Source organism: Equus quagga, chromosome 18 (assembly GCF_021613505.1).
Source record: "Equus quagga isolate Etosha38 chromosome 18, UCLA_HA_Equagga_1.0, whole genome shotgun sequence".
Lineage (NCBI taxonomy): Eukaryota > Metazoa > Chordata > Mammalia > Perissodactyla > Equidae > Equus > Equus quagga.
Genome location: NC_060284.1, coordinates 23,585,241 through 23,606,165, shown reverse-complemented (window position 1 = coordinate 23,606,165; position 20,925 = coordinate 23,585,241).

Sequence of the window (20,925 nt, the reverse complement as noted above, 5' to 3'; positions counted from 1 at the left end):
ACTACTGAGGGCAATCCCCATGGCACCTGTGTACAATTTGGACTTGTTTAATTGTCAAAGTGTCTTAGAGAACATTCTGTACAATTTTGTATATTTAAAAATAAAGCAAACTCATGCCATTATCCACATTTCCTTAGAATGGGATGCAGAGACAGTATGTGGACAGAACAAAAATCTGTGAATAGTCACATGTAGGGTAAGGTGACATTCAGACACATCTGTTTCTTCTCATAAAGTTGCCTGCTGGAAGCCTATGGAGTAAATGTTAATGAATTTGGGTGTACCTTAGCTGCAAACAGATCAGGTCTTCCTAATGTAACATCACAATAACCTAGATTCACTTGGATTATTCTGCTGCTTTAAATTAAATTGAACACCAAAGCCAGCAAAATGTATTAGAGAGGAATTAGATGTGCTACAGAAACACGTAAAGGGTGTTCTTAGAACCCAAAGAGGAGGGGGAAGAATAAGAATAACGCTTTGCGTTCTTCCAGCTTAGAGCCTGAGACACACATTTAGAGAGATGGGCATGATGATTCTGTTGTGTGAGCGGCATTCGCCATGTAACCTCCATTAAGGTTTAAAGATTGCTCCATAGTTTAATCTTTCAAACATCATGCTGAAAGCATGCTGTCAAGCACCTGCCAAATTTGGTTTTAAAAGTCAGCTGGTTTTTAGCTAGAGGTGAGGAAAAAACCATAAAAGAATTTTTGTTATTGTTTTTACAGTTTCAAAAAAGTTAAAACTTGGCTTTCTCTATTTGATTAACTATTTCAAAAACAGCACGCAATTGCCTGTCAAATCAAACTGAAACTCTTAAGTTTAACGCCCCTCCCCCGTATCTACCTGTCTCAGTCTTCTTTAGTGTCTTGACTCATACACTGCACTTAAATCCAATGTATTTAATTAATTCCTACCCACGTTCATTAATATTTGCAGCTCTTCACTTTGTGACGTTTCACGTGTTGTCTCTTCATCATGAGAGTGTAAATATTCAAGTGTATAAGCCATGGGCTCTGCTTATGATGTAGCTTCTCCAATGATTATTAAGAGTTTTCTTTCCAGTGCATGCCCCTCATGACCCTTGCTGACTTATTAATTTCATTTCAAAGATAAATTTGATCAGTCAGCAACAAATACTTTAAGAAAACTTAATTTTGACTATTTTTTCTCACAGGGAATCCTCTGAGTGAAAAGTGCCCTAAATGTGTTTTGGTTGATACAATTGGTTCTCGGATATTTGTACAATTGTGAATGAAATGAGCTGTTTTTTCAGACTTCTTGCAGGATTTCTTTTCCTCTCCCTAATAGATACAATTTCACTGGTGCTGTTGGGCTGGAGTCTCTGTCTACCGCCGTTATATTCTCCAAAGACCCTTGTACTAGGGTCTCTTACAAAATAATGAATATTTCATGATGCTTACCCTTAAAGACTTCAACATAGAGAGAGAGAATTGCAAATGGTAGACACTAACGTTTGGCCAACCACTGGCCAGGAATTCCCAACATTTGAAGTTTTCCAATACGGTTTGTTGTTGTAAATCAGAATAGTTTCGTGGCTAACAGAGTAAAGCAGCTCACTTTAGTTTATAGTTACTGTGGATCTACAGCCAGTCTAAATCCCACATCAGGTTATGCTCGTGAAGCACATCATGAGATGGTCAATACTGAGAGCATTGTGCTTTTCAGGCAGAATAATGGTTTCCATCATTTTTTCTCCTCTCTCAATGGAATTCTTAGGAAATGAAATATTCTAGTGATGGAAAACATGGAAAAATAAATAAAATTGGAGGCACTGGGATGAAGAATCTGCATTAACCAATAGAAATACTATATGCATATAAAGTTTATAGTAGGCATATTAAAAATCAAAAGGAACAGGTGAAATTAATTTTAATAATACATTTTATTTAACTCTAAATATTCAAAACATTATCATTTCAACATGTAATCAATATAATAAAGCTACTAATGAGATATTTCATATTTCTTTTTTCATACTAAGTCTTCAAATTTGGTATATTTTACACTAGTAGTACATTTGAATTCAGACTAGACACATTTCAACTGCTCTATAGCTACATGTGGCTAGTGGCCACCATATTGGACTGTGCAGGTTTAGGTGTACTATTTGTAGGGGTTAAGAACGCTAAGACTCTCTGACTTTGAATCTTGCCTCTGCCTCAGTCCCTCTGTGACCACAGGCAAGTTAATTAAACTTTGTGAGACTCTGTTTCCCAATACATAAAATAGGGATAAAAATTGTCCCTATCTCATTGAGTTGTCATGAAGGTTAAATGAATTCAAAATACCTGGTCAATGGTAACTATACTGCACTAGATGCTGCAAAAGGAATGATATTGCTGATAAAGTTACCTGAGCCTATAAGGGCGTGTTGGAAAAAATGCGTGATATTAAAGGTATATTTCCATGTTGACTACATTATCATTACCCCAGTCATCCAATCATGCCATTCTTAACGCTTAATTATTATCACTGTTTTGAGTTCGTTCTGCAAATTGGGTGAGACCTTGCCTTCTTTTGGGAGTAGGCTTCTCCCACTTCAGGTAGTCAGCTAAAATGCTTCCTCACATTTGGTTTTCAAAGAAGTCAAAGGCTTGAAAGTAAGAACTAAAGACTTAGCCTGGTTTCAGCTACTTTTTCTTTGGGATAAATAAATGGATAGAATTCAGTGATTTTCCATAATGCTCATTGACTAAAAATATGCAAACAAGTGGAAATTGTTTACTCTCCCAATTGTACAAATTTTCTGTTAGATCTGGAGGAAGGTAAAGCCCATTTTGTCAGCACACACCGTGACTGCAAAAAGTAGACTGGCAGCTCTTATATCCTTGAGATAGCTGTCACAATTCACGGACACCATGGCAATGTTGTGGAAAGTCTATCATAAATTACAGTATTCACATAGCTGCCAACCACCTGTAACAAGTGCCAGACATCAATAACTTTCCACATTATCAAAGGGAAGCAGTAAGGACAAGCACCAATGAAACTGCCACCAACATTGTAATAGCTAACCAAGAGAACAATATTACTTCGTGACCACAGCATCCTTTGAAGCTGGCCAGAGACAAAAAATGAAAATAAAAACAAAAAAACAATAGCAGGAATTCAATCAGAACATCCAGACTGGCTAAAGCCCACAGAGAAATTAGAGGCCAGCCAAAACCTAAAATTGCCCATTCAGGCCTTAAGGAGAAGGGGAATTGTGGAGTACGCTGTTCACAGGTGGCACTTTCTGTCTACCACAGAATTTCATGGCTTTGTTGTCCACAAGGGGAGGTGAAATAAGATCACTGGCCTCCTTTCTCCCAGTGAGAAACAATTAGAAGCTTCCACTAGAGATTTGAGGAAGTTGAGAGTTCACTTTCTCCAATCCCTTCAACTACGTCTGAAGAGATTGAGACCCAGAGAAATTAACTAATTGCTCAGAGTCAGCCTACTGGTTCCTGCGAATGTCCAGGACCAGAAAACAGATCTGCTATCCTAGCCTCCGGTGCATTCGTCTTTCCCAGCTTCCTTGCTACTCTGCTTTGAGTTTTTAAGGGCAAGAATCATTTTCTCCTTTTTATTTTAGCTGGCATCATAAGAGTGAGAGAAGAACTGAAGATGGGAGTGGCAAAATCATAGAAACCCCAGACTGAAATCGACTCAACCATTCTCCCGGGGCTTAGTTTTACAGTGAATGGTCTGTGAGTCAGTAAACCTAGACTTGTTGGTGACTTGACCAAAGGTACAGTTTTTATTTCCTGCACTGTCTCCAAGGTCCAGAGTCTGGACTGTTCTGTGTTAGCGTACTTAATTTCATGCAAATGCTATGAAAATTCCTGTGAATGTCTAAAATACAGCCAGCAAGTATCCTGGGGTCTAGGAAAATGTAAGTCATTTAAAATACTTGTTTGTATTTAGACAGTGTTAAAATATAGAAATTTCCTCTTTCTTGTTTCTGCTAAATCTAAGTAACATCCTGTTCCTGGAGAGGTCAAGTTCCTAGAATGCTCATCAACTGTTAAAAATGAACTTATTTTTATAAGTAATAGTTTATTCTCACTAGTATTACTTTTGTAGGCAGCTGTGAAATTGTGCTAAAAGGCTCTGGACTTTGAATTACAGGAACTGAGATTTTAAGTTTCTGATCGGCCACTTATTAGCAAACACGATGTACCTAAAATGGCTATGATTAGGATTAAATAAAATAACACATGTACAAGCATTGTATAAACTATCGGGCATTGTGCTAATATAAGAGCTTATTATTTTGCTTGAAATCTAATAGATATTTGCATTTATATATTGAAATCATTTATATTTATATAAAATATTTTCGATATGATAGCTAGAGTCTATGTCCAGATTGGAGATGTTTATTGATAAGCTTCCTGTCTAGTTTTTGTGACCCATTTATTTTAACAAGTCAGTTTGCTTTATAGCTGAATTGAAATTTGCCTCAAATATTCAACCGACAGTGACTACAGCTATCAGATCCACTGTTTATGGTGCAAAAATCAAACTAAACATTTATAGAAATTTCCACAGAAGATTCCAGCTAACGAAAGCGCCATTTGTGGTGTGCTAAAACATGCTCACACATAGGTATTGCCCCATTTATCAGACATGAGAGCTAATTACCTCATACACCACTATATCTCTTCCACTCTCTGCATTTCAATTCCCAATATTAACACATAGGTGGTCAAGCTGACCATCGAATAGCCTGCATGAGCATGAATGCATTAAATAATTTAATGTTGGAAGAGTTTATTAAACTGCCACATTCTAATCAGCATGCATACCTGCCTTCATTAATTTTGCACTGGTCCATGGTGTGTCTCTACAGCCAACACGGAGAGCACTAATGTTAATAGGAGCTCTTAACAAACAGGACCAGTTAATCAAGGAAAATTTACTATTAACCACATGACCATGCATACTGCAATCTAATTACAATCAGATTTAACTCTCACTCTGCCGAACCCATTTAGACATCTTTTTAAATATTTGTCAATGAAACTGCAGAAAAGAGAGTATCGTTATTTCATTAGAGGGAGAGAGATATTTGCATCCGCACGTAACTGTGTAATTGTGAAATGAGAAGTTCTTCCGCTTGCTGCAGGCCCATGTTGGAGAGATTCAAATTTGTTAGTTTTAAATGTCACTGTGAAGAGAGCCCTGATTCTTTCCCCTAAATATTTTTCATTCTCTGAAAACAATTGCTTACAGAGAGAATTTCTCTGAATGAACACCCATACCCTGAACTGGTTCAGGTGAAAGTCAGCATTTGGGAAGGTACAGTTATTGCTGTGTAAATGGTGTGCCTATAGTCTAGATCACTCAGTTTGACTGTTTCACAAAATCATCTGAGATATTAACATTAAGTCTGATAAGATTGGAAGCCCATCATTTACCCACATTTGGCCACTTCAATACCACCGAACTAGAGAAACACCTACCATGACCGGCTGTTCGGCATGTTTAGAAGAAGTTTTATAAATAAAAGGGGAAAGAAAGTGTGACCGGGTTTTTTGTTTTTACTTCTCCAGGTTGCTGTAGTGCCATTTTTTCCCTTTGAGTCCTGTAAGTTTGTGTGTATCTACAGTGGAGTTCTGGTTTAGCTATGATGCCGTTTGCAGTGAAGTGTTGTGACTTTCTGAATCAGAGTACAGAGGAGAGCTTTGAGAATTTAGAAATGTCAATGTCGCTATTTACGAAATATCGAGGAAAGAAGTCAAGAAGTTACAACATTTTGTCAGTATTTTGCCTTATGATCACCTTGCTTCTTGGAATATTGGCCCACACTGAAGGAACTAAAGAAATATCCCAGCGAGTTGCTGAGAATTTCAGTTTGCTAACTGAAAGAACTCTTTACTTTCTTGAAAGACCCTAATTATCCTGTTTTAGACATTTCTTCCTATTGGGGCTGATAAAAACGATCTCCCTATAGTACATTTTATTTTAGGTCAAATTATCTGGCTTTAATGATACAGACAATTCCACGTGTGTCAGCTGCGGGATCAGATGAACTATGCGTTTTTATGGAGTGGGTTTGGGTAGAGGATACCATTTTATTCTGCATTGTAGGATAGTAGTTTCACATCTGTATTACATGTTTCCTTGTGACTCATGGGTTCGTAAGCGATTTTTAGTTTTTCTTGTTAGAAAGCAGCAATAGTACCTAGGTTTTATTGCTGCATTATGTAGTGGTCTTACCTTTGGAATACCCTATCAAATGTAGAGTTGATTGGATAGCATTCTATTTATGGAAGAATGGTCCACAAGGACTCTCCATCTAGAATGTAGCCTTAGAAGAACATTTAGAATGTGATGTGATATACAAAATTCAATGCACATGACTTACCGTGAGTCTGTCCATTCCTTGAGATGGTAGTGAATTCATAATGCCACTCAAGTATCAAGTAGACCACTGTTCGAGCTGGCAGACACAGCTGTATATGCTGCAGACCACTGGAAGGAAATATGAGAAGGACACTGAAGGACTAATGTCACTCTTTCCTGAGGGCTCTGATTTAAGAAAGGGAGATGGAGGAACAATATTTGTCTTTCTCTATTATAGTTCTTAAGAAATTATAGCGTAATATCATATTCAATGAGAGGAAAAGTATTTTGAATTTAACCAAGAAAAAATATTATCTGACTTGAATGGTACCATGTTTTCCAAAATGGCTGACAAAGTGTATAAGTAACTCCTTTTGAAAGCTAGTATTTCATATGTAGAATGTCTTTGCTTTGCTTTGCTTATGTGCTGTCATCTTGATGTTTTGACAAAGTCTTGTCTTTGTATATGGTTGCCTAGGCAATCTGTGAAGTTAGGTGGAAAAGTGTTCAAGGCATTAGGAGCTCTGAATTGTGTTTCTAGCTCTGCTCAGTTCCCTCATCTGTAAAGAGGGAGTGTAAGATTAGCTCATTTCTAAAGGTTTTTGAACACATTGATTTTAAGTATATAAAGTAATAGAATCTAAGAGACAATATAGGACATAAGATTCCCTTCAAAAGTTCAGGAACCTTAGCTGAGTGATTAGAGGAGTGTGACATGGATGGCTTCCTTTCTTTTTTTTTTTTAAATTTCATGTTAAAAACTAAGAGCATCCAATTCCAGGTTACCGGCTTTCTTCTGCTCCTTGCAAAATGTACAAAGTGCACACTGAGGGATGATAATGCAATAGTACTCTATATGACTCATAAATATAATTTAGTTTGGAAATGTCATATGATAATCCCACATAAAGCCCTATTCATCAAAGGCCTGGGCTGTCAGGCTGTGATGGTGCTTTGATTATTTTACACATTATTTACACAGGGAAGAGCCAAAAGTCACATTCCACAGACGATTTAGGAAAGAAAAAGAGCTCAATGGAGGGTTTATTCCTTTCACAAATGTGGTTAATTCTGAAAATGTGAAGGGATAGATATGTTAAATTGGCTATGCAATTTAACACATACAAACGACATATGTACACACACACATGTATATGCACATTACCATTGACCATGAGAGAAAAAATTCTGATGTCAAGTAAGTGCAAGAAATATGAACAAAATAAAATACACAGCATTCACCCTGAATACTGTCTAGATTCACAGAAAGTGTTCAGCAACTAAGATTGCGCAACTACAAGGTGGTGTGACATTTGCTTTAATAAGCCCAGAGGACTGGACCAGGGAGCCAGGAAAGGAAGAAGAGATGAGAGGGCGTGGGATGGGGAGGTCGTGTGGTTAGCTTGATGCAAGGTTTACAGCCTCACCTGCCATCCAGGGAGGGTGAATCCCAACATGAAAACTCTGAAAGCACTCACTTGGAATGTATTTGCACATACGCTCAGTGCACACGCAGACGTGAACGCGTACACAACTCAACTAAGTCAGTAATTGGTGTTTTCCTGGGGGAAGGCAAGCTGAAAGGGTGAAGGAACACAACAGAATAGATCTTTGATCTGCTGCATCGATGTGTGTTTACTGCATTAGCCCCGGATGCCACTGGCAATTCTTTTGAGACATAGGTAAGAAAGGGAGAGGGTGCGAGAAAGAAATTAAAATAGAAGGGGAAATCGTGAAACCCAGAGGTGAAAACTGAAAAACACTTTCTATTTCCTGTAGTTATTTTCCCTGCATCTTCTTTTTCTTCCTCGGTAACTTCAGCTTATGATGATCTTTCTCTGGGGAACAGATAAGTAGTTTCAGGTGGAGCCCAGAACCACTCCTGTCCTTGGGTTTTACTTTCCTAGGGCGGCACAACATCCATACCGTGTAACTAGCCCAACAGTTGTCCAGTTGTTCACAATATTTCCGGCCCCCAGTAGGAGATGAACTGCAATACGAGATATGGGGAAACTTTTAAAACTTCTGGAGCAAATCTACCATAAAGATACAACAAACAATATTTTTCATTATACTCATGTTACTACCGTTGAAAGAAGCAAGACTTGAACCATTTTCATCCAATATGTGGGATAAGATCAAATTTTTTTTTTCTTTTTTAGAGAGAAAGAGAGAAAGAGAGACCCAGGAACAGGAAGTTTTTTTTTTATTTGTTTGTTTTTCTGCTTTATCTCCCCAACCCCCGCTCCCGTACATAGTTGTATATCTTAGTTGCAGGTCCTTCTGGTTGTGGGGTGTGGGATGCCGCCTCAACGTGGCCTGATGAGCAGTATCACGTCCGCGCCCAGGATCCGAACCCTGGGCTGCCGCAGCGGAGCTCGCGAACTTAACCACTCAGCCACGGAGCCGGCCCCAAGATCAAATATTTTGTTAAAAAAAATTGGCTCCGAAATACCCAAAATAAAATCACAGAATAGATTTTAATAAATGTTCTATTAAATACCTACATGATGTGATATTATGCCAACTTAATTAATTGCTAAATTTAGTATTCATTAAAACTTCACTGCATTTGAAAACAATTAGTAGGTTTAGATTTTCTCACTCTGTAAAATTTCCAACTATGCGTGATTATTGCTGAGAACTCATAGCAAGTTGTGAATCAAGTCAGTTACTTGTAGCCAAATAATTTCAAAAGCAAGTTTACAAATATTTTTTGAAAAAAATTATACCAATATCAAGTTTAAAGTGAGTCACGGGTATATTTTTAATGTGTGGATATTTTGGGGAGCAAAACCTGCAAATATAGGAGGGCCTAATGCCAAAGGGGATTAGAAAAAGAACCTGGATAAAGAATCAACTGTCTTAAAACAGCTTCATTGAAGGTACTGGTGTTTTAAGGGACTATTTCTAGAATTCTCTGAAGGTGACAAAGCTGCATTCTTTATTCTTAAGCACTCTCAGTTGAAGGGCATCAAGCTAGTCTTGAATATCTGTGGGGATGGCAGATGATTATATGAAGCCCTTGCAGCAGGATGGCTCTCCCCGCTGGCTTGATACAGCTCTTGGATACCCAGCGCTACCTTGAACAGGTTGTTAACTATAATGATACCCTAGATGTGGGCTTACTTTGACTTTCTAGACCCTTCACATACGCTTTTGTAAGCTTGCTCTAATTCACATAAAGCAATACAGCTGAATTTGTCTCGTTCACTGCTCAGCGTGTCTTGAAGGAAATGTCATTCTCTAAGGATGTCCCTGGGCTTGGCATGCCAGCTGCATTCAGGAGACATTCCCCAAATCAACATTAGACAATTTCCTGGAGGAACTCCTCTCGTGGCAGGAGTTTTTCCCTTTTATTTTGGGTTCCATTTTCACCTTAATAATCTAGGATAAATTAAAGAGTTGGCTAATATTTATTTACATTGGACTAGCAAAGAAAAAGAAAACAATGGCGCTGAGCCACAAGAATAGTATCCACCTTGATCCTGAGGCAGAAAATTAAATAAGGCTGGAATTTTTTTTTTTTTTAACATTTACTCTGGGTAACCACACAGTTGGCTGCCGTCAAAACTGGCTTGCACTGAACTGTGTTATATGTGGGGCTGGAACTTTTTTCTGAATTATACCAAGTGGGTCGTTGTAATTGACATTACCGGATTTTAGAAGGACACAACACTGTCTCTACTTTCTCCCCTCACCCCTTCCTTCCATTAGCTCCTCTCTCTCCTTTCCAATCTTGCTTTCTACTTTGACTTGCTTTTGGGCAAACTTCTAATCAAAATCTTTGTCTCTCTCTCTGGGTCTACTTTCTTCTAGAAAAGACTCATTCTTATAAAAATCATGATAGTTTGACAAGCTGAGGGCAATTACCTGATCAATATCAGTCAGAATGAGAAGCCCATGATGGATGCCCCATTGGATTGAAAGAAAAGCAGCAGAGACATATTAAATTAAGCTAGTCTCATTTGGCCCATCACCAGAAGATACTGAGGCAAGGTAATTTGACCTTTAAAAAAATCAAGAGACTGTCTGCGTCACCCCAGTACGAAGAAAGCTCTCAGACGGGGTAATTAGGGAATTTCAGTAATTGCTGGCTTTGCAATAAAGGATTTTTTTCAGGTCTTTTTGGAGCTCAAACTAGAAATTAAGGAAAATTGGTGAGCACATTTCCTCAGTTCCTATAGAGTAGGTGGGGATATTCCATGAGGCAAGGTGGGCATAAGACAAAATGTGAAACGAGTCATTGCCACTCTTCGGACACCATAAGTCTTAACCTACCCTTTTCAACTTGGCAGGTTAATAAATGTTTTAATTATACTTTTAGCATGATACTTCTTCTAAAGCCAAATAGTAAATCTCTTTAGATTATGTTGTCATTGGCTGTTAACATAGCTAACAAGGCAATAGATCTCAGGTAGTTAGCCATCATTACTTCTCATTGGCTCACATCGTCACAATCAACAACTGTGCACTCGGAGGAATTAATATACCCTCGAATACAAACATCACTATGAAAAGGTGACCTCCAACCAGTTACCACAGCGTTTTTAATGACTGCACAGTTTTAGAAACGAACGATGATTTAAAACTTTACTTAAATCATCTCCCTTTTCCTATGGCAATATCTTAAAGCATTTTTCTCAACTCTTTCCTCTTCATCCAATTCAAAGATCGGTGACCCTGATAACCATAAAAAAATACACCAGGACTGAGCATTTTGGGGACCTGGCGTGGTAAACTCTGTCCATGGAAATCCAGAGTCAGAGACACCTTTAAGAAGTTATCTTTCTCTTCAGTGTTTTCAAGCTTTAGATGCCTAAAAATTAGCTGGACAGCATGATCCAGTATGCCTAGGGAGAGTCCTGAGGACCCGCATTTTCACGTGTCTCCAGGTGATACTATGCTGGTGGTCACTGGACCACATGTGAAGAAACAGTACATCTAGTCCTCCTTTCTGTTAGCCTTCTGGCAGTGTGGAAAGCACACCAGCTTAAGGCGACGAGAATCAATCACTTTTTGCAAAGGCTACCATGAAAATGGGCTGAGACTCATTCAGTCAAATAACACAGTCCTAGGCTTTGACGCTCTGGCACTTGCCTATTAAGAACTGCCACGTCTCTTCCTCCAGCTAGAATCCCTTTGTTTTACTTCAGTCACTTTTGCTTAAATGTATTCTATTTGCAAAAGTGTTCCTAGGGAAAGTGATGAGTTTTTCTTTTATCTTTTAACGTCAAATATGTGCTTTATTTTTTACATATTATCCCAGGCTTCCAATTCCTTACTAAGTATAGGGCACTTTCTTGCCAGGAAGTTAAGATTTTTAAATTCATTTATTCATTCAGAGTAAAAGCCGAAGGCCTTGTGATGTCGTCACTTCTATTCTCCCTCTGTTCACTCAAACCAGCTACACTGGCCTCCTTGTTCTTCCTCAAACATGAGAGGCACACTCCCACCTTAGACCTTTATTCGCACTGTTTTCTCTGTTTGGGATGCTCTTCTCCCAGACATCCGCTTCAAGTCTTTGCTTAAATCGCACGTTCTCCATGAGTCCTCTCCTCACCACCTTATTTAGCACTGCAATCCAACCGTTGCCTCTTTACTCTTGATTCACTATAACATGATCTATATATATGTTTTGTCTTTTCCCCCCATAGCACTTATTTCCTTCTAACATACTATTTAATTTACTTTAAAAATATTCTTATTCATTTTGTTACCTCCTATCAGATTGTAAACTCCATGAAGGTTGAAATTATATTTTTTAAGCAGTTACATAACAGATAGATCGAACAGTGCTTCACACGTAGTAAGTGCCCAATAAATCTTTGTTGGATAAAAGAATAAATGTCTAATTATCTGTGACACTTCCCTTTTCATAAGCATTTGTATCTAAGCATCTAAGAAAGGCTAGAGGAGGCAACAGTCATGAAGGGTGGAAATTCACAGATTATTCAGATTCACATAAATTCACATGTGATTGAGATAATATATTGGATTAGTAGGTATTCTAGGTGGGTCGTAAATTACACACCAAGATTATTAACTTTTCCACTTGCTCCTCTGGACATCTGTTTCAAACTCTTTAACGTGAATATTAATTACTGCTATAACCAAGAGCAGAGTCATAAGAAAAGGTAGCAAACTGTAGGGAAAAAGTTGAATGAGTGAGAGCCATAATTAGTGTGATCCAAATTATACTAAAAATATTGTTAGGGTCTTCATGCTACCTGGGCATTTTAGATACATCTCTATTGGAGCTTATTTTGCCAACTTTATAGAAATAGTTACTGTCATGGAGAATTTATGATGTATTATGCATGATGCTAAGTGCTTCACAAACATTAGCCCCCTATTTCTTCAGGAAAGTCCTACTAAGTATGGTGTTAGGATTCATTGGCTTGCAAGCGACAGAGAATATAACCATTTTAAATGGAAATAAACTGAAGAAAAAAAAGAGGTTATAACGTTCATGTATCTAGAAAACCAAGAGAAAAAAAATGTATTGATATCGATTTCTCAAGCACTTAAGCAAAATAAAAATATAATATTAACTATCTGAACATTTAAAAATAACATAAGCAGAGTCATTATTCTAAATTATATTCACATACTTTAATCAGTTTTTTAGCTGTATGTTTCTTAACACCAAGTTACAGCTGTGTGATGGTTAATTTTGAGCGTCAGCTTGACTGGGCCATGGGTTGAATGTCCAGTATTTAGTTAAACATTATTCTGGGTGTGTCTGTAAGGATGTTCTGGATAAGCTTAACATTTGAATCAGTAGACTGAGTAAAATGATTGCCTTGCCACTGCGGGTGGGCCTCATCCAAGCTGTTGGAGGCCTAAATAGAATAACAACAAAAAAAGGTGAACTAAAGGATTCCATCATTCTGCCTGACTGTTTTCAAGCTGGGATAGTAGTCTTCTCCTGCCTTTGGACTAGAACTATAGCACTGGCTCTCTTGAGTCTCCAGCTTACAAATGGCAGATGGTGAGACTTTTCAGCCTCCAAAATCGCGTGAGTCAATGCCTTATAAGAAGTCTCTTTCCATATATATGTACGTATATATATATATATATATATATGTAAACCTCCATCATATTGGTTCTGTTTCCGTAGAGAACCCTGACTAATGCAAGGCATTTTTTAGAAAAATGCATTTTTTCCCAATATGGTCTCTTTATTTTTTTTATAAATGTCCTGCAGTCTTTCATGTTGCATTTTAAGGTTAATAAATTTGAAATCTTTGACATCTTCAATTAATTTTTCTGTCTACACCACAATATTTTGGAATGAGAAAAATATTTTCTCTGTAAATGTCAAAGTACCAGGTAACCTCAGAGCATCTTCTGCAGAATGGAGAACATTCTCAAATCAAATCAATTTTTTTCGTATTGAAATATGTAAATATTTCAGACGAAATATTTTCATAGGTACTGTCTTTTTGCCTCCATTCAGAGGACTTTTCTTTGACAAGTATTTTTTATAAGACAAAACTCTTCAATTAAGTTGTTTCTATGAATTTTTGAATGTTTTGCCAGATAAAGATGCTGTACAAAAGTAAACCCTCTCATTTCATTCAGTTCCCGTATATAATACAGATTTATCCAATTAAAAATAGGAGCTTCATCATAAGATTCTTCCCACAAATTGAGCTATTCCCGTGCACAGTTATAAAATTTCAGAGTTAAATCTTGTACAATATTTGCAGTCTCATTGTTTCATTTGTTCAGTTCCTCTCTTGCTTTGGTAGGGATAAATTTTTTCATCTTATTTGCATACTTTGTGTTCATAACTGCGATTTGCTAAAAGATTCAAAAGCTGGTTGATTGCCACCCCATTTGTTTAACAATTTGATTAAAGATTTTCAACTGATTCTGAAAAAAATACAACCAAAATTTGGGATCATTTATACAAATGCACAATATCTTTATGGGACTAGAAGTTTGATTTAGAAAGCAGTTTTCAAAAGTGCAAATATTTCTAAAACCCATTTGATAATTGATAACAGAAAGCTTATATTGCCATGTCGAAGTATTTGTTTGTATTCAACATCAGCGTCATCACATTTTTGTGTTCAGCTGCAGTGTGTGTATGTGTGTTTGTATGTGTTTACAAGTACAGTTTCTATTTTCCTTAGTGGAATATCCCAAGTAATTTTGGCATAATTATAAAATGTGTGTACGTCGCAATCAATTCCTAGTATATATCTACTCCACAGGCTTCTTAATTTAGTAAGAATTATGTATTTACCATGATACTGTGCTCCACTAAATTTATATTTTTATTAACATAAAACAAATAATTGTGGCTTCAATGTTTTACTTTTAAATTGATTTTACAGTAGCGTTCAATAATTTCAAATGTTTCATCTTTAACAGAATGAACTTGTAAAGTTTCACTTTGATTCCATGAACTGCACAAAAAAATTGAACCATTCTTCAAATTAATTGATTTTCTATCTGAAGCATCTGATGACACTGATAGGAAACTGACATCACTTCTGCTAAGGAATCCAACATGTTAACAGCTTCTTCTTCATTTTTCCTTCATTTAAAAGAACACATGAATTGAGAATAAACACAATTAACTTAAAACTACAATCCTTTGATCTAGATGAAAAGTCATGGCTCTCAAAATGATTCATAAATATACATCTGCAGCTGCATCAATTAAATTACCTGTTTTGGCCTCAGGTTTTAAAATAACCACTTACTTTTGAAATATATACTGATGTTTCATCAGCAGATTTATGTCTCCTGATTTTTCCATGTCAGTGACATCATTTATGACCCCCAAAGTAAGCAATGTGTTGATAAGTGTTATAGAAAAGTTAAACATTCAAGTCAACATGAGAAATGAAAAGATCAGCACTTTAATTATTTTTAACGTACATTTTTGAGCTCATTGCTATTGAAATACTTTATTCTGAAAATTAAGAACTTTTATCAAAAACTAAATAAATAGTTGTATGTTAATACCAAACAATAACCGGACCTCTGTACCAAGGGTACCCAGCTCACCCTTTCTCTGCTCTACTGAATGACTGCTCAGTCTCATTTCCCACATATATTTCACATACACTTAAACCATAATTTCATTCATTTCTCACTTACCCCTGACTAGCAACCTGGTGACTTTATGCATCTTATAGGCTGGGACTGGGGCTCAAGTACACCAACTGATTGACAGAGCAAGTGGCATCACATATTTCCTCCACAACCGCCTGAGACTAGAAGTGAGCTATCCCCAGCCATGTGTTTGCAGGCCCACTGCATGCCCCTTTGAAACAGAGGCCTTGGGTTCCTTGCATTGGGAAATAAGAGTGACAGAGTGTTCCTAGTCATTTATTCGTATTTCACCACATGCTAAACTGAAAACTTAGTTCGTCGCATACACTACTCACACATTACTAGACAAGACCATGCCAAGAACTGGCATAATCACAAAGTGGAGGCCTACCTAACCTATTCTGCCTTAGTTTAATGAAACTGCAGTCAGGGACTCATAATACTAAACCAAATAAAACATCAGATCGGCTGACAGCAATTGGGCCCCAGGGCAAACCAGAGTGCCTGGTCACCCACAGCACAGGGAGCAGCAGGAATAAAGTGAGGAACGGAACTAGCATAAATAGTGATCAGTAGACATGAGCGGAATGACAGTGAGAAAACAACAGGAAGATAGTTAGAGGCCAGTTCCTGGAGAGCCTCGCGGGCGTGGCAAAGCTTTCAGGGTGTATTTTACAGAATCCAAGAAGCCTTTGAAAAACAATGATCTGATTAATGTTTAAAAGGTCATCTAGCTGCTGCGTGGAGAATGGAAAATAGAGGACAAGACTGGAGGCAGGCAAAGCTGTTAGGAAGCCATTACCATTGTCAGGTAAAAGGTGATGGTGTTTGGGACTAGGATGAAATGTGTAGATGTGGGGAAAAATGGCTCGGTTTGGGAAATATTTTAAATGTAAATTTGACAGGATATGTTGATGAATTGAACGTGGGTAGGAAGAGATAGAGAGGAGCCAAGGATAAATTTGTAGTTTTACTATTAGCCTCTGGATGAATGTTGGTGGCGTGTACAGAGAGGAAGGATGCTGTGAGAAGAGAAGTTGGAAGAGGAAACTAAGAGTTCAGTCTGTTTATAAGGGTGAAGTTTGACGTAACTGTTAAATGTCCACGTGTAAAGTTGAGCAGGTATTTGGAAATATACATTGTGGACTGGTTGGGGCAAGAAATATAAATAGGAAATAGAGGTAGGATTTATAACCAAGAGAGTAGATACGATCCCTCAGGGAATGGGTGTAGATAAAAAAGAAAATTGTAGATCGAGCCCCAGAGCACTCTTGTAATTATTGGTTCAATAGGTATATAGCACCCCAAAGTAATATTTTATGAAGTTCGTGCATTGTCATAATTGTATCAAAATTACCATATGCTTTTTTGAAGACACACACACACAATAAAACTAGCCCTCTTTGTTCCATGGAAGATTTTAAAAAATTACATTTCATAAAATGAACCAATGATGGGGGAAATTAGGTTACCTGGGTTCTTCTTTACCTTCTAAAATAGCTCACATTCTTCAATGCTGTCTACAGTGCTTGGTGCAGCCCTGCAACCTAATAAAAGTAATAGACCCCTAACTCTCATTTTACTTCATTTATTTACCAGAAAAATACATAGAAAATTAAACGTTATAAAATTTGTAGTTCTGAATGGCTAATGAGATGAGACAAATGCCTGGAGATGCCTTCTCCATTTGACTTGGAGATCTGCCTATCACAAAAGGTGTATTTCCTATCAATGGTCATAAGCCCAATTTAATCAAAATATGATTTTTCCTGGATGTACCAATCAGTAATCGATACTTCAAATGCTTTGCATGAAAGGAATTCCGGTAATTTATTAAGCATTTTTTGACAGTTTACCGATGGTGCAAGAAAACAGGTAAGAGACAAAGAGCCAGAGAGACCAGTAAATCAAAGAGATGTAGAAATTTTCAAGCCATTGACTGCAGAGAGAGACGTGTTCAGAAATAATAAAAGATGAAGGACTTGGGAATGAAGGGTGGAAAAAGGAACCACCCAATGTGTCTAGTTATGGAAGTAGCCAACCTCAAACGTTCCAAATTGGAACTCTGATGTTGTGGGTTAGCAAGGAAATTTAAATTCCGTCTCACTGGTCAATTTGAAGAGTCTCTTGGGACTGGGAGCAGGAAAGCTAATGAGCTGGCCTAAACTTTTGAAATCTAGTACCATCAATATACTCAGCGCTAGGCAAGAGCAAAATAGAGAACAGACCGAATAGAAGAGTTTTCTTCCTTTTTTTTTTTAGATACCACGTGTAAATGAGATTATACAGTGTTTGTCTTTCTCTCTCTGGCTTATTTTACTCAGTGTAGTGCCCTCAAGTTTCATCCATGTTGTTGCAAATGGCAAGATTTTCTGCTTTCTATGGCTGAATAATATTCTATTATATATACATACCACATTTTCTTTATTCATTCATCCATCGATCCACTGATGGATGATTAGGTTATTTCTATATCTTGGCTGTTGTAAATATTGCTATAGTGAACATAGGGGTGCATAAATCTTTTTGAGTTAGTGTTTTTGTTTTCTTTGGATAAATGCCTAGAAGTGGAATTGCTGGATCATATGATAGTTCTATTTTCAATTTTTTGAGAAAACCTCTATGCTGTTTTTTATAGTGGCTGCACCAACTTACATTCCTACCAACATTGTACAAGGCTTTCTCGTCAACACTTGTTACTTCTTGTCCTTTTGGTAATAGTCACTCTAACAGAAGAATTTTCTTAAAATCTGTCCCATGACAGTGTGGATGGTAATAACGGTAATAATAAAAAGTAGAGCACATTAAAACTTACAAAGAACTTTTAACAAATGATCTCATTTAATTGTCATAACAAAGTAATGAGGTAGGCAGGTTATGTCTAATTATCTTCAACATATCCAATTTGCAGATGAGGAAAATAAGACTTGGAGACGGTTTGTGATTGCTGAAGGTTACATGGTTGGTGAGGGAAGCATGCCCAGTCCTCTGGTCTGTCTGGCTTCACACTGCTGTACATCGATGCCACACAGCATAGCAAGAGAGTTCATAACCCTAAGCTGCTGCAGGTGCTGGTGATATATGCTAATACACTATGCCCTGAGCACCTGAGCACAGTCTCATTTTAAGCTTCTCTTTGCCAAATATTCTTAAGAGAGAGGGCCCTAACGCAGACTTGGATTTTCTTTACAGTGGCATTTAAATTGTCCAGAGTGGACCAACATTGAATTTGATTGATAAATCTCATTAATTGTGTCAAATAAAATCTTTTCTCAAAATCAGTTAAGAACATTTGGCTAAAAAAAAAAAAAATGGCCTAATTTGCAACCCAACTCTCAGAGCATGAGAAGGATGCCTGACCTTGAAAGATCCTAATAAGAGTCTCCCTTCTTTGCTGTATCCAGAACACACTGCCAAAATCAAGACTTTGGATACATGGTCTTCACAGTGCTTTGTGTACTCCCTAAGGTAATTAATTTCCTTTGAAAATTCCTATAGTCACTAGTTATTTCCTCTTCTTAAGGTAGGTCTCCTTTAGCCCTCATTGCATCAGAGCTGGGCATGTTGTCAGTGTCTGCTTCTCATGGGACTTAAAATCAGGCTACCACACACACAGAAACCATGGGCAATCTTCTCCTCTGGGAGAAATTAGGCACAAATTGAATGGCAGTTATGAGCCCTTTTACCACTTATTACCGAGAGCTGTTTTCCTGAGTCATCTGCTGAAAATGGACAATACAGCAAGGCTGTAATGACAGTTAAGGTTCATCCACCATGGCCATGTAAATTCAAATAACATACTTATGTATTTATTTCTTGATTTATCAACTTTAGGTTATATCTATTTATGCCAAAGTATAGAACATTAGTATTTTGATGCACTTCTTATCTGTCAATTTTATTGATTATGTTATTAGCACTTTTAGCAGTTACATTTATAACTAAATAATATATCTAGGTCTGTATTTATTCTTTATCCATTAATTTAAACAGTATATATTTACTCCTCACTAGATAAAGGAGAAAATTAGTGAAGCTATTATTTTCCCATCTATTTTCCTTCCTTTTTTCCTCCACATTCCAACACCTGTTAACTGTAGTATTGCTTTCACATCTTCTGCAATTATAATTGTCTCCTATGGTTTGTCTATAAGTGGATTCTGTAAACTGAAAATTAACACGTGTACAATATCATTGTAAGGTAAACATTATTCTCCGCAGATCTAAGTGAAGTGATTGACTATAGAGAGAAGGATATGTTCATCTACGTCACTTAATTTCTGCTGCTTGAAAGAGAGTATGTATTCTAAGCATCAAGAGCAAATGGACTCTTGTTTCTTAGCTCTGCTTCTTTATACTCTATTCATTATTTGGACCATAGCTTTCATTGCATCTGTTCTATCCTAGAATTGCTAAATGCCTTTATTTTCCTTATTGAGAGAGGGAAAAGACAAATGATTTCATCTTCTCAATTTCTGAACCATGTGATTTGTAATAGAATTGATTTGCTTATTAAAGACATTCTTTGCATGGCACTCACTAACTTTACCTATTGCTTATTAGGCTGGCTGCACAATTACCTTCTGTTTGCATCGCTTGGTACTATTGTGCTTCAGTTCTGTGTTCCATGTTTTTCAGGATTCCTGTTTTGTTTTGCTGGATTACGTCCTCAAGCAAATTTGTTTTAGAAACATAGTGTGAGGTCTCCGATAGAATTGACAGCTGTGGTTAGCTTTCACTCCTGATTAAAAAGTGTGATGCCAATCTGATTTTTGATCCTTTGTAGATAATCTATTTTTTTCCTCTGGGACTTTCTTAAGATTTCTCATTGCTCATAAATTCTGAAATCTCATAAAAATGCATCTAAGTCCTAGCTTCAATTTGCATAATCAATTATGCCTTTAGCCCAGATAAATTTTCTTGTATAATTTATTTGATTATATTTCCCATCTGTGGAAAAGAACACAATATTATTTCCCTCAAGAATTCTAATTAGTTATTTGAGTTTCTTCAGGATTGACCTTTCATGTCTTGTACATTGTCTCATAGTTTTCATTCCCTTATCATGTAGTTCTGAGGATTTGTCTCAACTTTATCTTTCAAATCACCCAAATTCATTTTCAGACATGTTCATTCATCATTGAGTTCTATTGATTTTTTTTTTAATTTTAGAAACCTTGTTTAATTTCTGAAAAATCTCTCCTCCTGACAACTCCTTTTTCAGAGTGGTCTAATTATGTTCAGGGTGTAGTATCTTCTTGACTATCTCCTTGGCTACCAATTAGATTTCTTTTAGGTTCTTTTCTGTTACATATACTAGCTCTATTTCCCTAGGGTCATTTCTTCTATTTGTTTACTTTTAGTAATCCTCTTTTATGCCATTGATTAGATAACTATTAATGTGGGCAAATGGGGACCATGCAATAGCATAAGTTGGTGGCAAGATTTTTATTGTCACTGCCTTACTTGACTTACCAGGGGGCTCCTCCTCCTCTT